Raw genomic sequence first — 11,024 nt, forward strand, 5'->3', positions numbered from 1 at the left:
ACTGCTGCAGAATCTGTTGTCTCCAAGAGCAAAGTGGGGCAGAAACCACCAGGCTTGGCTGGGAGATTGCAGGCTGGTTGGGAAGGGAGTGTGAGGTGCCGGGACTTTGGACAGAGTTTCTCAGGAGCGCTGTAAGTAGTGACTGATGCGACCTGGACTCTACTTACAGGGTGCTCATTCTGACCAGCTGCCTGAAGTAGCATCATGGCAACAGACTGAAGGGCAAAGACTGAAACCCTCGTTACAGGAGGTCAGGCTGCTTGAGATAGGAAAGGTCTCACTATGTGCATTAAAAGAGGGAGGATTGTGACATGCACCTGAATTACAGGGTTGTCACACTGACTAGACTACCAATAGAGACCTATGCCCTCGTTACAGGAGGTCAGGCTGCTCAGGGTTCCAAAGAGCTCAATATCCCCCATAAGCGGCAGGAAGGTGACTTGCACCCGAATTACAGGGTAGTCAATCTCACTAGCCAGTTACAAGAGCATAACGTCAAGAGGCCAAAAGGTCCGACATGAACCCTCCTTACAGGGTGGTCACACAGCTCCAAGAGTTCAGCAGTCCCCACAGAATCTCTGGTCCCACCTCTTCAGTCCTCCACGGGTTCCTGTGGGGCTCTACCGGATGTGTGCCCTGCCAAGACTGCCCCTGGCCTTTGGGTTACAGGGAGCACTCTTTTCCCCTATGTACAAGGACAAGCTTTGGAGCCAGACTCCCATCCTCAGCTCCTGCCATCTGCCTCTAAGCCCTGCTCCAGCTCATTTCTGTTCCTGCTTCCCTCTAAACCCTGACCTTGGCTCGTGCCTGTTTCATGCCCCCTCTAAGCTGCGCCCCTGGTTCATGGCTGTTCAGTGCCTCTCGTGCTTTATATGTCGCCTCTGTTTCCATGCCATTTTCCTGCCCCCACGCCTTTGCCCCCGGGCAGCTGCCCCACTCACTCAGCCCTGGCTATGACTCTGATTCTTTTATCTATAAAGAACATTAAATTTGTCTTTCAGGCCAAAGACATTCAACCTTGATTTAATTAGGTGTCTATGTATATGTTTTTATAATATACAATTTCACGGTCATTTCTGCAAGAGATGTAATGAAAAAATCCAGTATCTTTAATTTTAAACTATTCTAAAATTAAATGGAAAGTGTTCTTCCTTCCCCCTTTAGAAATGAAATATGTGGATTTGTGAATCTTTAGTGATAATATGATATAGAATCATAATAATCCCAGAAAGTAGCAGGGAATAAGTGGTTACAGAGGATATAAGTGGACTTCTAAAAAAAAAATCATATTTCAAGATGGGTTGCGAACTTTGACCATTGTGTTTTAATATAAATTCAAGTAGTAGCCTGCCTGTAAAGAACTGGGTTAGAAAATAGCAGCTGATTACCTATTCACTACAAGATGCAGTTCTGAATTCCTTCAATTTATCTCAGAAGTCCTGTCATGTTTATCTCCATTTACATTGCCAGTCACTATCCAGAACTGTAGATAAAAGACTGATAGTGTAATTTATTTATTTTGTTGATAGTTAATGGATTTATGGAATGAGTTATAGTGAGTGAACGATACTGCATGATACGAGAAGGACCTGATTTCGTATTCTTGTCCTAATAGCAATCCTTTGAATGCTCCTCTGTCCCCTTTCCACCTAATTCAGGGATCGCTTCAACAACCCTGATTTAATCTTACATCTTTCCTGAGTGTGTTGTTCAAGATAACCCAGGAAAGGTGTGTTGTGCTGACAAGGAGAGGCAAATAAAGACACTTATCACAATGCATACTGTGTGTTGCACAATCCAAAGCCATGTTAGGGCTCCAAATATATATTTTTTTTGATCCCAAGTAAACAACAATCAGGTACATAATTTGTATGGTAATCACACTTGGATACATTTGGATTTTCTCGCTTGAACTGTAAAAATCAAAATGATAGGTGACCTTTGTGAAATTGGTTTCAACTTGGACTGCAAACAAATTTTGAAAATTTTCATGAACAGGAATTTCCACATCTAGATTAGCTCTACAGAGCACCTAACAGCTCCTATTAACTTCAATACTTCTGAAAATCTGACCAGTAATCTAGGCATCTGTTGATTTAGGAGCCTTATTTTAGGCACCCAGTTTGGACTATATTAGCCTAAGTACTGTAGGAATACAGTATTTTGTGATCAAATACAGGGGTGTTTTAAAGGTTGCCTGAAGTCAGTAACAGCCCGTAACAACAAGGTCTTAAATCACAACGAAGTCCTTATGCTATTCTCAAATACATAGCTTTTTTTGAATGATATTTAGCACAAACTTCAATGCCTAGTAGTGTAGGAGGAGTTCTCAATCCAGGTGTCCATTCATTCAGATGTCCCAAATTATAAATATGCTAATGTAGAACAATTAGGTATGGAGTCTTGTAGTGGAGACAACTTTATCTGCATTTGAAGGAAATTACTCTAGTGAAGAGTGGTGCGGAGGAGTCATGTTCCCATCTTGTAGGCCGTACAGCAGACCCAAACTATAGCAGCAGGAGAGAGGTAAATCTGTGCAGATGAAAATCTTGTATTTAAAAGATACTTAACAAGAAAAAGATTTTAAAAAAGACCTCATAACTGTCCCATTTTTTAAGAGGGACCACAATGAAAATCTTGAATGTGAACACATCAATTTTACAGTTATTTGAAATGCAAAGATAGAACTGAATGTTGTCCTTTATTTTTTTTTAATAGGCCACACCAAAGTCCTGAATCTGAACAGCTATGTGAATCCAAGCAATGTCCTATGTTTCTTTGTCTTCACACCTACAATTTATTATCAAGATTGCCAACAATTGATGGTGTTGTGTTGACGATAGGCCTGAATGTTGTTTTACAGGCATGATTGTGAAAGCTTCTCTCCTGTTTTGTGGGACCAATAAGAGGACTTCTGCTACCTTCTTAGATGTTCTATTTCCGTCATTTTGGCACAGAGGTTGGGATAAATAACTGAGGGTAGGTTAAAAAAGCAACTAACTTCTTCAGGTGCAGTTAAATCATGAGTGACTATATGGTCTTAATCCTTCAAGGTGCTAAGCACTCCTATGAGGTTCTGAGTACCTTTGACCACCAGTCTTGAAGGCATTCAGCACCTTGCAGATGTGCTCAATATCTTATATGAGTAAGATGCATTCATAACCTGGATGGCAATGAGAATGAAGGAGGAATACACTATTTTAACAACAGGCTCTGTAAAGTCTGTTTGATCTTGTGTCTGTCTTCAAGACTAGGTCATGTTATACCCATGTTATGGAATCAAGCTAAAACTGATTTGTACAGGAACATTAGTGTGGGTAGAAGCGTATATTGATTTCAAACTGTCACTCCCTCTCTCCCTCTGGTACACGACTAACAAAATCACCATATTTTTATTTCCTGTGTTTCAGATTTGATGTCCTTCCAGTCACTAGTATGAAATGGGTGAGTGATAAGGTGCAGACCAATTGATAAATAGAGATGAACCACAATAAAGTGCCAACGAGATTATCTTCTATGTCAACATTTGCTCACACAGAGAGAGGTCAGGGGCTCCCGCTTATGACTCCCTATTGCTGAAGCCACAGCTGCTCTTGCCCTAGAGCCAGCCCTGGCCCAACATAAATCAAAGCATCTGAGGTCATCAAAGGGGCCATATATTCACTGAAAACTGATGGAGATTGTTTTCTACTTTTTTGCAGAAGGGGAAATAAAATTTGAAAGGACATCATTGGGTCAGGGTCAGCAGAAATTTCTGTTAGTTCCCAAAACATAATTCAGCATTTCTGCTTCTTGGTTTGAAACCACTGCTTGTGCTCAAGGCACAACTATTCATTTTGTGGCAAAATGCCCTCCCCCATCAGCTTCAGAGGTGGGTGGCTTTGTATGGGCCATCAGGGGAAATAAAACCGTTGCCCTCTTTAAGGATTGCCTCCCCTTCTTTTATTCTCTGCTCCTTATGGGCACCCAACCTCCTTGTCAGCTTGAGAAAGGGTGTTCCTTGGCTGATTAGTTGGATTGAAGGGTGCAGCAGAAGTCCATTGGGCCTGTGTATCCAAGGGGAAGGTTTATAAGCCCTTTCCCCTACCTGGAGCGCCATTGTCCATCCACTACTACCTTGTGATTAGAGAAGGTCAGAGATTGGGGCCCTGCTGTGGGCATCAGACTGGTCTGAGAAGGATTTTTTTCTCTTACTGCTAGATTGGGATGGGTTTTTTCCACTTCCTCTCCATAGCCCAGGGACCCAATGGGTACGTTAGGTCATAAATGCATTAATGCAGTTGCAACTTGGCAGGCACCCAGTGTCAATAATTGTTCAGTAGGGGTTCCAGTTCCCTGATAAACCAGAATTGAGAGCAGGATTAGAGGAAGGCATCCCGTAAAGAAGGTGGGCAATGGGGTTGCAGCTCCAAATGTCTCATACAGCAAGGACCCAACCCTTTCCTCAAGATCCTCCATTCTGATATGAGGAGAGGATGTTCAGTTCCCAGCAATGATGCAGGGACTAGGTTATAGGGGTGGAGGACGGCAAAGTTGATGGAAGCCTACAGATTACAGAAGGAAAGATGGCCTGCACTGATAGAGCTATTTCTGGATAAATCCCAGATGTGATGTTTGAGTTGCAGCATTATTAAACCACATTCCTGGTGTCTTATCTTTGTTCAGACAGTGTCCACGAAAATGAGCTATAGCAAAAACAACACTGATGATGTGTTTCACTGATTTCTTTAGAAGAGCAAAGAAGTTTGGAGGGAGAAAAGTTCAAGATTTGTTTACCTAAACCTTGCTGCCAAATTAATTCTTGTCATCCATATAATAGTTAGGAGTAGTAATCAAGTTTTATTTCATCCACTGGTGGGCAATCCTAAAATGTGATCTTAAGAGACCTGACAAGGAACTATTTGGAGAGACTTGGAACCAGCCAATTGTTGTTAAACCAGCCATGGCAGGAAGTTCCTGTCAACTGAAGGGAAGGGGGTAGGACTGAGCGCTGAATCCAGAGCGTGGATGGATGGTCATTACTCCAGGGAGGCTGAGACTAAACCCAGCTGTGACACAGACTTCTTAATTTTCTGTCTGGCTTTGACTGTGATTTTGGACTCTATTACTGTTGAAGGAGTCTGAACTTTTATAGTAAGCTGGATGGAGGGCTGAGCTCCATAAGCACCAACACCGACTAGAAACTTTGTTGGGGACATTGAGGCACAGCAGCTGCAGTGCTGTGCTCCTCTACAAGGAGGTGCACTGGTGGGGGCTGTGATGATAAGCTTACTGGGAAAGTATGAAGAATTCCTTCCTCTCTGTCTCTTCGCGTCCCTGTTGTCTTCCAGCACTCAGCAATAAGTCAGCTAAGTTGATGGAGCCTGGGCGGGCATTACATTCTGAGCAGAGCTGCCATGGAACTTTCACCTGGTGTCACCCTGTCCAGTGCTGCATCTGTCTCTTCTAGTGTCCAATTCTGCAAGCCCTACCCACACTGAGACACACTTGGCTGTTATGTCTCATAAAGCCCAACAGAAATACTCACTTGAGTAAACAGTACTCAGTATCAGTAAATCTTATAGGATTGGTCCCTTGGGCATTTATAGGATGCCACGCACTGTAGCATGTAGGTGTGGTGCTGAGCAGTAGGCATCCTGCTGACACTGCAGTTGTACGCTGGAAGACAACAAATGCAACCCCCTTGCTCTCCCGTCCTCAAACAGTGCCGTTCTGAGGCACACCATTGTTTGTTCTGATAACATAAATTCTGTGTTGCTGTGATTATTCCCTTACGTGTCTGACATTTAAACTGACACTAAGCTTGTCAACTTATTGAAATACAGATGGGGTGAAATTGTGTCTCTACTGAAGTCAATGGCAAAACTTCCATAGACTTCGCAGGGGCCAGCATTTCACCCATGGAGTATCATGCAATCTATTATAATCTTTGTTAGCCAAAATAACTTCATGTAAGTTATAAAGTCTCCTACTCTCCAGTCACTTTATCTTCCACATCATTAAATAACTAGATCTAAGATTGTTCCCTACCCTTACAAATTCATGCAGTGTTATAAGCAGGGAACAATAAAAAAAAAATACATACCCCCTGTGTGACTCACCTTTAAACTGGTTTAGTAAATTAGTCCCTCCTACCCAGCAATGCAGCTGGAGAGGTCCCGGAGCCGCAATGCTTTCTGATGCTTCTCCTGAGATTGTGCACCTTCATGCCATCCCTTACTAAGGTCTCAGCTCAGCAAGGCATTTAAGCATGTGTTTAAGTATATCCATATTCAGCAAAGCACTTAAGCACATGATTAGGGTGGAGTGCTAAATCAGGGCCTAGTAGCATGGGCTAGCCATAAGTTACTAAATACCTCTGGTGTCAAGTGCAGTTTTCAACTCCGAATTTAATTCCAAGTCAAACAGACAGGTGAGTAGAGCTAGAATCAAAGGGAGAGTTAACTTTGCTAAATGTGCTCAAGCTTTGCTTTTTGTAAAAATCATATGCTACAAATTGTTTATAGCTGATGTCCCAGAGACACACAGTCGCTAGAGAAATCACAGTAAGAAATAAGCTTAGTGATTTAAGCAGAAAAGCTTTTCGGCACGCTTTTCAGGTTGTTGAGAAAAATCTTTCACTTTAGGGAACTCTGCTTCACCAAAACAACCTGGCTTTTTGTGAGCCACCAACCACAAGGAAAAAGAAGACAGACAGAGAGACAGACAGGGTGGAATTCCCAAGGAGGGCTTAGGCTGGGCATTACAGCACCTAACTTTTAGGTGCCCTGTCACCAGGTGGAATTCACAGCCCTCAGTTAAGTGCCCAAGCTCCCTATATGATGCATGACAAGCAGCAGGTTCCTAAAAAAAGGATTCAGAGAAGCTGGCATGCTGAGCAGGGAAATAACTAAAGGAGAGGAGTGTAGCCTAACTGAGGGCAGGAGGGAGGCTCCTCCCTCCACTCATGATTCACAGCCATGAGCCCTCTGATGGAATCAGGTATCTAAGCCAGGTCAGCCCTTTTTCAAGAAAAACAGAGATGGAGGTAATGCCCTGCCACAGGCACCTAGTAGCTCAGTAATGTAAGTGCTCCAGGCTGTAGGAGACCTAGGTTCAAATCCCCCCTCTGTCTGAGAGGAGCAAGGCCATGAACTTAGGTTTCCCACATGTCAGGGGCAGGGAGGTTCCCTGGGTATAAGAGGACACCACCATCTCCAGCTGAGTTTGTGTGGGGCCTGATCTGATAGCTATGCTCTAAAGCAGCTTCTGAGCACATCCACCCGACTGGGCCCCACATGCAAGATAAGGGGGAATGCCTGTTTTGTGAATCCAGATGGGGCTTAGATGTTATTTAGCCACCAAGCTGCTTGGTGGTTTCAGGGCTTTTCACATCGCTATTGAAAGAAACAGCTGAAAGTGGTAGTTAGGAGCCTAAATACCCTTTTATCTTCTATCCATGGTGATTCCAGGAGTATTGTGGCTTTCAGTCAGAGACATGAAGACTGTTTACTGTAAGTCTAAATTATAGAAAAATTATCTTGTTTACTTTTAAGAATATTTGGGATCCATTTATACCCTGCTAACACATTCAGTGAACACTTGGTCAGTCTTGCCATTGCTCCACATACGCCCTAAATTTGCCTTTATGTTCTTTCAGGTATATTGTGTATCATTATTGTGAATATCAGTAAAGCTACAAACAACCAATACATAAAGGTGATAGATATACAAGTGGGTCTTATACAGAAGGTACAATCACATGCCTCACAGAATCTCAAAAAGTTTGCTTAAAATAAGCAGCCAGAAGCCAGATAAGCTTCCAGACTTCTTGGATCTGCAAAACCACGCTCAAAATCTAAAAACAAAATTTCTCATTAGGTTTTCATCTTTTCTCCTTTCAGAGAAGTGCAATGCTGTGTGAGAATAATAGAGGCAGCCATAGGTTTAAAAAAGATAAAAATCAGTTTTATTTGAACTGTTTCAGACCTCAAAAAATCAGATCAACAATCACAAGTGTTCTAGAATCACAAGCAACATTTTGAGAAATCGTGGACTACAAATGAAAGGAAAGAGACAGAACCAGAAAAACGATATTTTAGGATAAATCATGCAGTCAATGTTTCTCAGCAGAAGTCCCTTTTGAGATCAGTGAAAAGTTCTGTTAAAAATTGATGGTATGATATCTTCTTTGATAAAGGAATTAGTGGTATCAGAGGTTTAAAAAGTTGGTTTATCTCTGATCAACACAAAAGCATGTGATCTAATAAGGGTCCCTCCTGCATTTTTCATATCTTTTGTGAAAGTATTGTACCTTGCTACCAAAAGTAGCAGATTTCCTGAGAAAAGCTTAAATCACAGTAGTTCTTACCAACCAGTTCTTAGTTTTTCAAGGTATAAAATATTGTAGGTCTATCTTTAGAAACAACTGCAAACTATTTCATGAAACATTCAACATGTGTATGGTATTTGAAAAATTATTTTCCCCAGTAGATGAAAAATCTAGAGTATATATATTTTTAGAAGAAATCTGAACACCTCCTAGAGTTGTGTTAAATCAACAGTTCTGTTAAACTAGTGCTATACACTGAATATTGACATGTCTCTTGGTAGAGCTGGAAAAGTCATTCATGTCAAATAATGTAGTCAAAGAATGTTAAGCGTTTTTTTTCCTCCTTGCACAGTATGCACAAACACTAAATTTTGCAAATGAAAAGCATTATGTGAAATCATCAAAAATCACTTTGTGCAAACACAGTCCATCCAGTGGTTGTTTGCAAGCTACTCACTTCAGCTATATCTTTGACTATTAACTATTTGTAGTGAGGGAATGGTCAATCAAGTCACATGATGCAATTTCTTCTCCCTCATTTTTTGACTGAAATTTTTGTAAACAGGAGGCAGGAAATCAAAGAGTTGTGAATGTGAAGAAGATTGAGATCCTTCAATAAGTTCCACACAATCAGGCCACTTTGCCTACAGGAAGCTTCACTGAAATCAATAGGGCTCAATCTGCTTTGCATGAAGCTCACTGGAAAGTTAGATCCCCAGTGGAAGCTACGGACAAATCTTCGTGTCACCCCACATTCACATTCTGCAGACACACTTGCAAACAAAAGAATTGATCACACAAATGCTTGTGGAAAATAAATGAGCTCTGGTGGGCAGGGACTGTCTTGTTATACTTTGAATAGTACTTAGCACAGTGGGGTCCTGGTCCGTGAATGGGGCCCCTAGGTGCTAACACAATACATATAATACTGGAATAGGGATTAGTAAATAATAATGAACAGAAAGGATTGTGTATCAGGCTGGTTGAAAAATTTCCATCCAAACTGTGATTTGACAGTGTGACAATTTGGAAAATCTGTCTGTACAGTTTATGAATTCTGTGTGAGATTCAAAACCTCTGAATTTATCTGTATGAGATACTATATTTTAAAAACTATTAATTATATATATATATAAAACTATATTTTGAGTATAAGGTTCCTTCTGTCTAGAAGAATGCTGGTACAGGGATAGCAATAGCAAGTTGTTAGTCATTGATGAGCATCTATCCAAGTAACAAAGAGATGGCTGCTGCTCAGAGCAAACCAGTTTTCCAAATCTGCAATCAGAGTGGAGATCGCCTTGGCAATAAAGTCACCTTGAAGGAGTTTCTGGTCACCTGTTGAGACTGATGAGAAAATTATCTGAGAGAGGGGACTGGAAAGTTATTGAAGTGGAGGAACTGAGCTATTTGGGGCCATTTTTCTCCAAGCTCAAGAGGAGGGATGAGCAATCCAATGTTCAGAGGGAATCCTACCTAGTTTCCTGCACACGGGTGGTACCTCAAGGACTCCCAAGGAATCTAGTGAGGAGCATTGCATTTGGGAAGTTGTTTGTTTTCTAAATGATCTGTACTCCCTTGTGCTTTATCTGTTAAGTAAAAGAGCAGTTGTGTTAGACTCCGGGTAAAATGTGTGTATGTGTTTCATGCTTTACACTTGTCATAGGCCTCCTGAGAGAGAAGCAGTAACCCAGAAGGCTTTGGGTGCAGTTTCATGAGAGGGTGTGTTTAAGTATGAGGGAGTCTGGTGGGTCAGCAGTGTGCCAGGGGCTAGGAAATTGGACAGTGCCTTCCAGCACTCAGGGGGGCGGGGGGTGCCAGACAGATGATCAGCACTAGTGTACCTTTTCCAGGGCACAGGATCTTCATGGTCCTAGTGACCCTGACACTGGGGTAGTGGCTGGCCTGGGCTTGGTTTGGGCTCCATATGCTTAAAACACCCAGGGCACCCAGGCGTGGGGGTCCCTTACAACAGTCTAGTAAGTGGTGACAAGGGGGCAATCGACTGGGAACTGCAACAGAAAGCTGGGGTTCAAAAAAATGAAATTTTTCATAGAAAATGTCTGCTTTCTGTGGAAAACATTAACTTTTTACTGAAAACTAAAACTTTGAGGTTTTGCTGGAAATGTTTTGGTTTGGGGGTTTCTGATGAAAAATCAAAATTTTCCATAGAAAATTTTGAGAAATATTTTTTTTATTTTGTTTTTCTCAAACTTTTTGACAGGGAAAACTATAATTTTCCAACTAACACCACCGAAACGCCAAACTGCATACCCTTGCTCATACTGAATAGCACTATATTGCACAAATTGCTCCACTGATTTCAGTTTGTCTACTTGTGGAGCAAGGTGATTTTCAATATGAGCAAGGTACCAGAATCTAGCCCTAGTGAATTAGTAGTTTTTATCTCAGCAAATACTTATGAATGTTTTTCATGGTCACATCCAGCTCTGCCCATGGGCATATCATTGATCTCGAAGGGTTAGTGTCACAGGGTGACTGGTCTCTTTAGGTGAAGAACATCTAGCTCCCCTGATGACTAGGCAGGTGCACCCAGGTTCAGCCTAATGAAGAACGAGTTGACACCTAAGGTAGGGGATGAGAAGAGAGATGCAGAGAGGCAGATGGCAGTGAGAATTGCAGAATGGCAGCTCCAGAATGGGACTGGGAGAGGATCCCAAGGGAATGCCCTGAAGTGAGCTAGGGGAAAGGA

General features: G+C 42.0%; 1 long non-coding RNA gene across 1 annotated transcript; it reads right to left on the reverse strand.

Moving 5' to 3' along the window:
- Nucleotides 1-2,067: 2,067 nt before the first annotated feature.
- Nucleotides 2,068-6,210, reverse strand: LOC137156525 (uncharacterized). Its single transcript, XR_010920783.1, has 2 exons — nt 6,102-6,210; nt 2,068-2,532 (listed from the first exon to the last, which is right to left on the reverse strand). It is a non-coding gene; the product is annotated as an uncharacterized lncRNA (long non-coding RNA).
- Between the last annotated feature and the right edge of the window lie 4,814 nt (nt 6,211-11,024).

This window comes from Emydura macquarii, unplaced genomic scaffold (assembly GCF_026122565.2).
Source record: "Emydura macquarii macquarii isolate MOO-44397 ecotype Brisbane River unplaced genomic scaffold, CSIRO-AGI_Emac_v2 contig_1451, whole genome shotgun sequence".
Taxonomy (NCBI): Eukaryota; Metazoa; Chordata; order Testudines; family Chelidae; genus Emydura; species Emydura macquarii.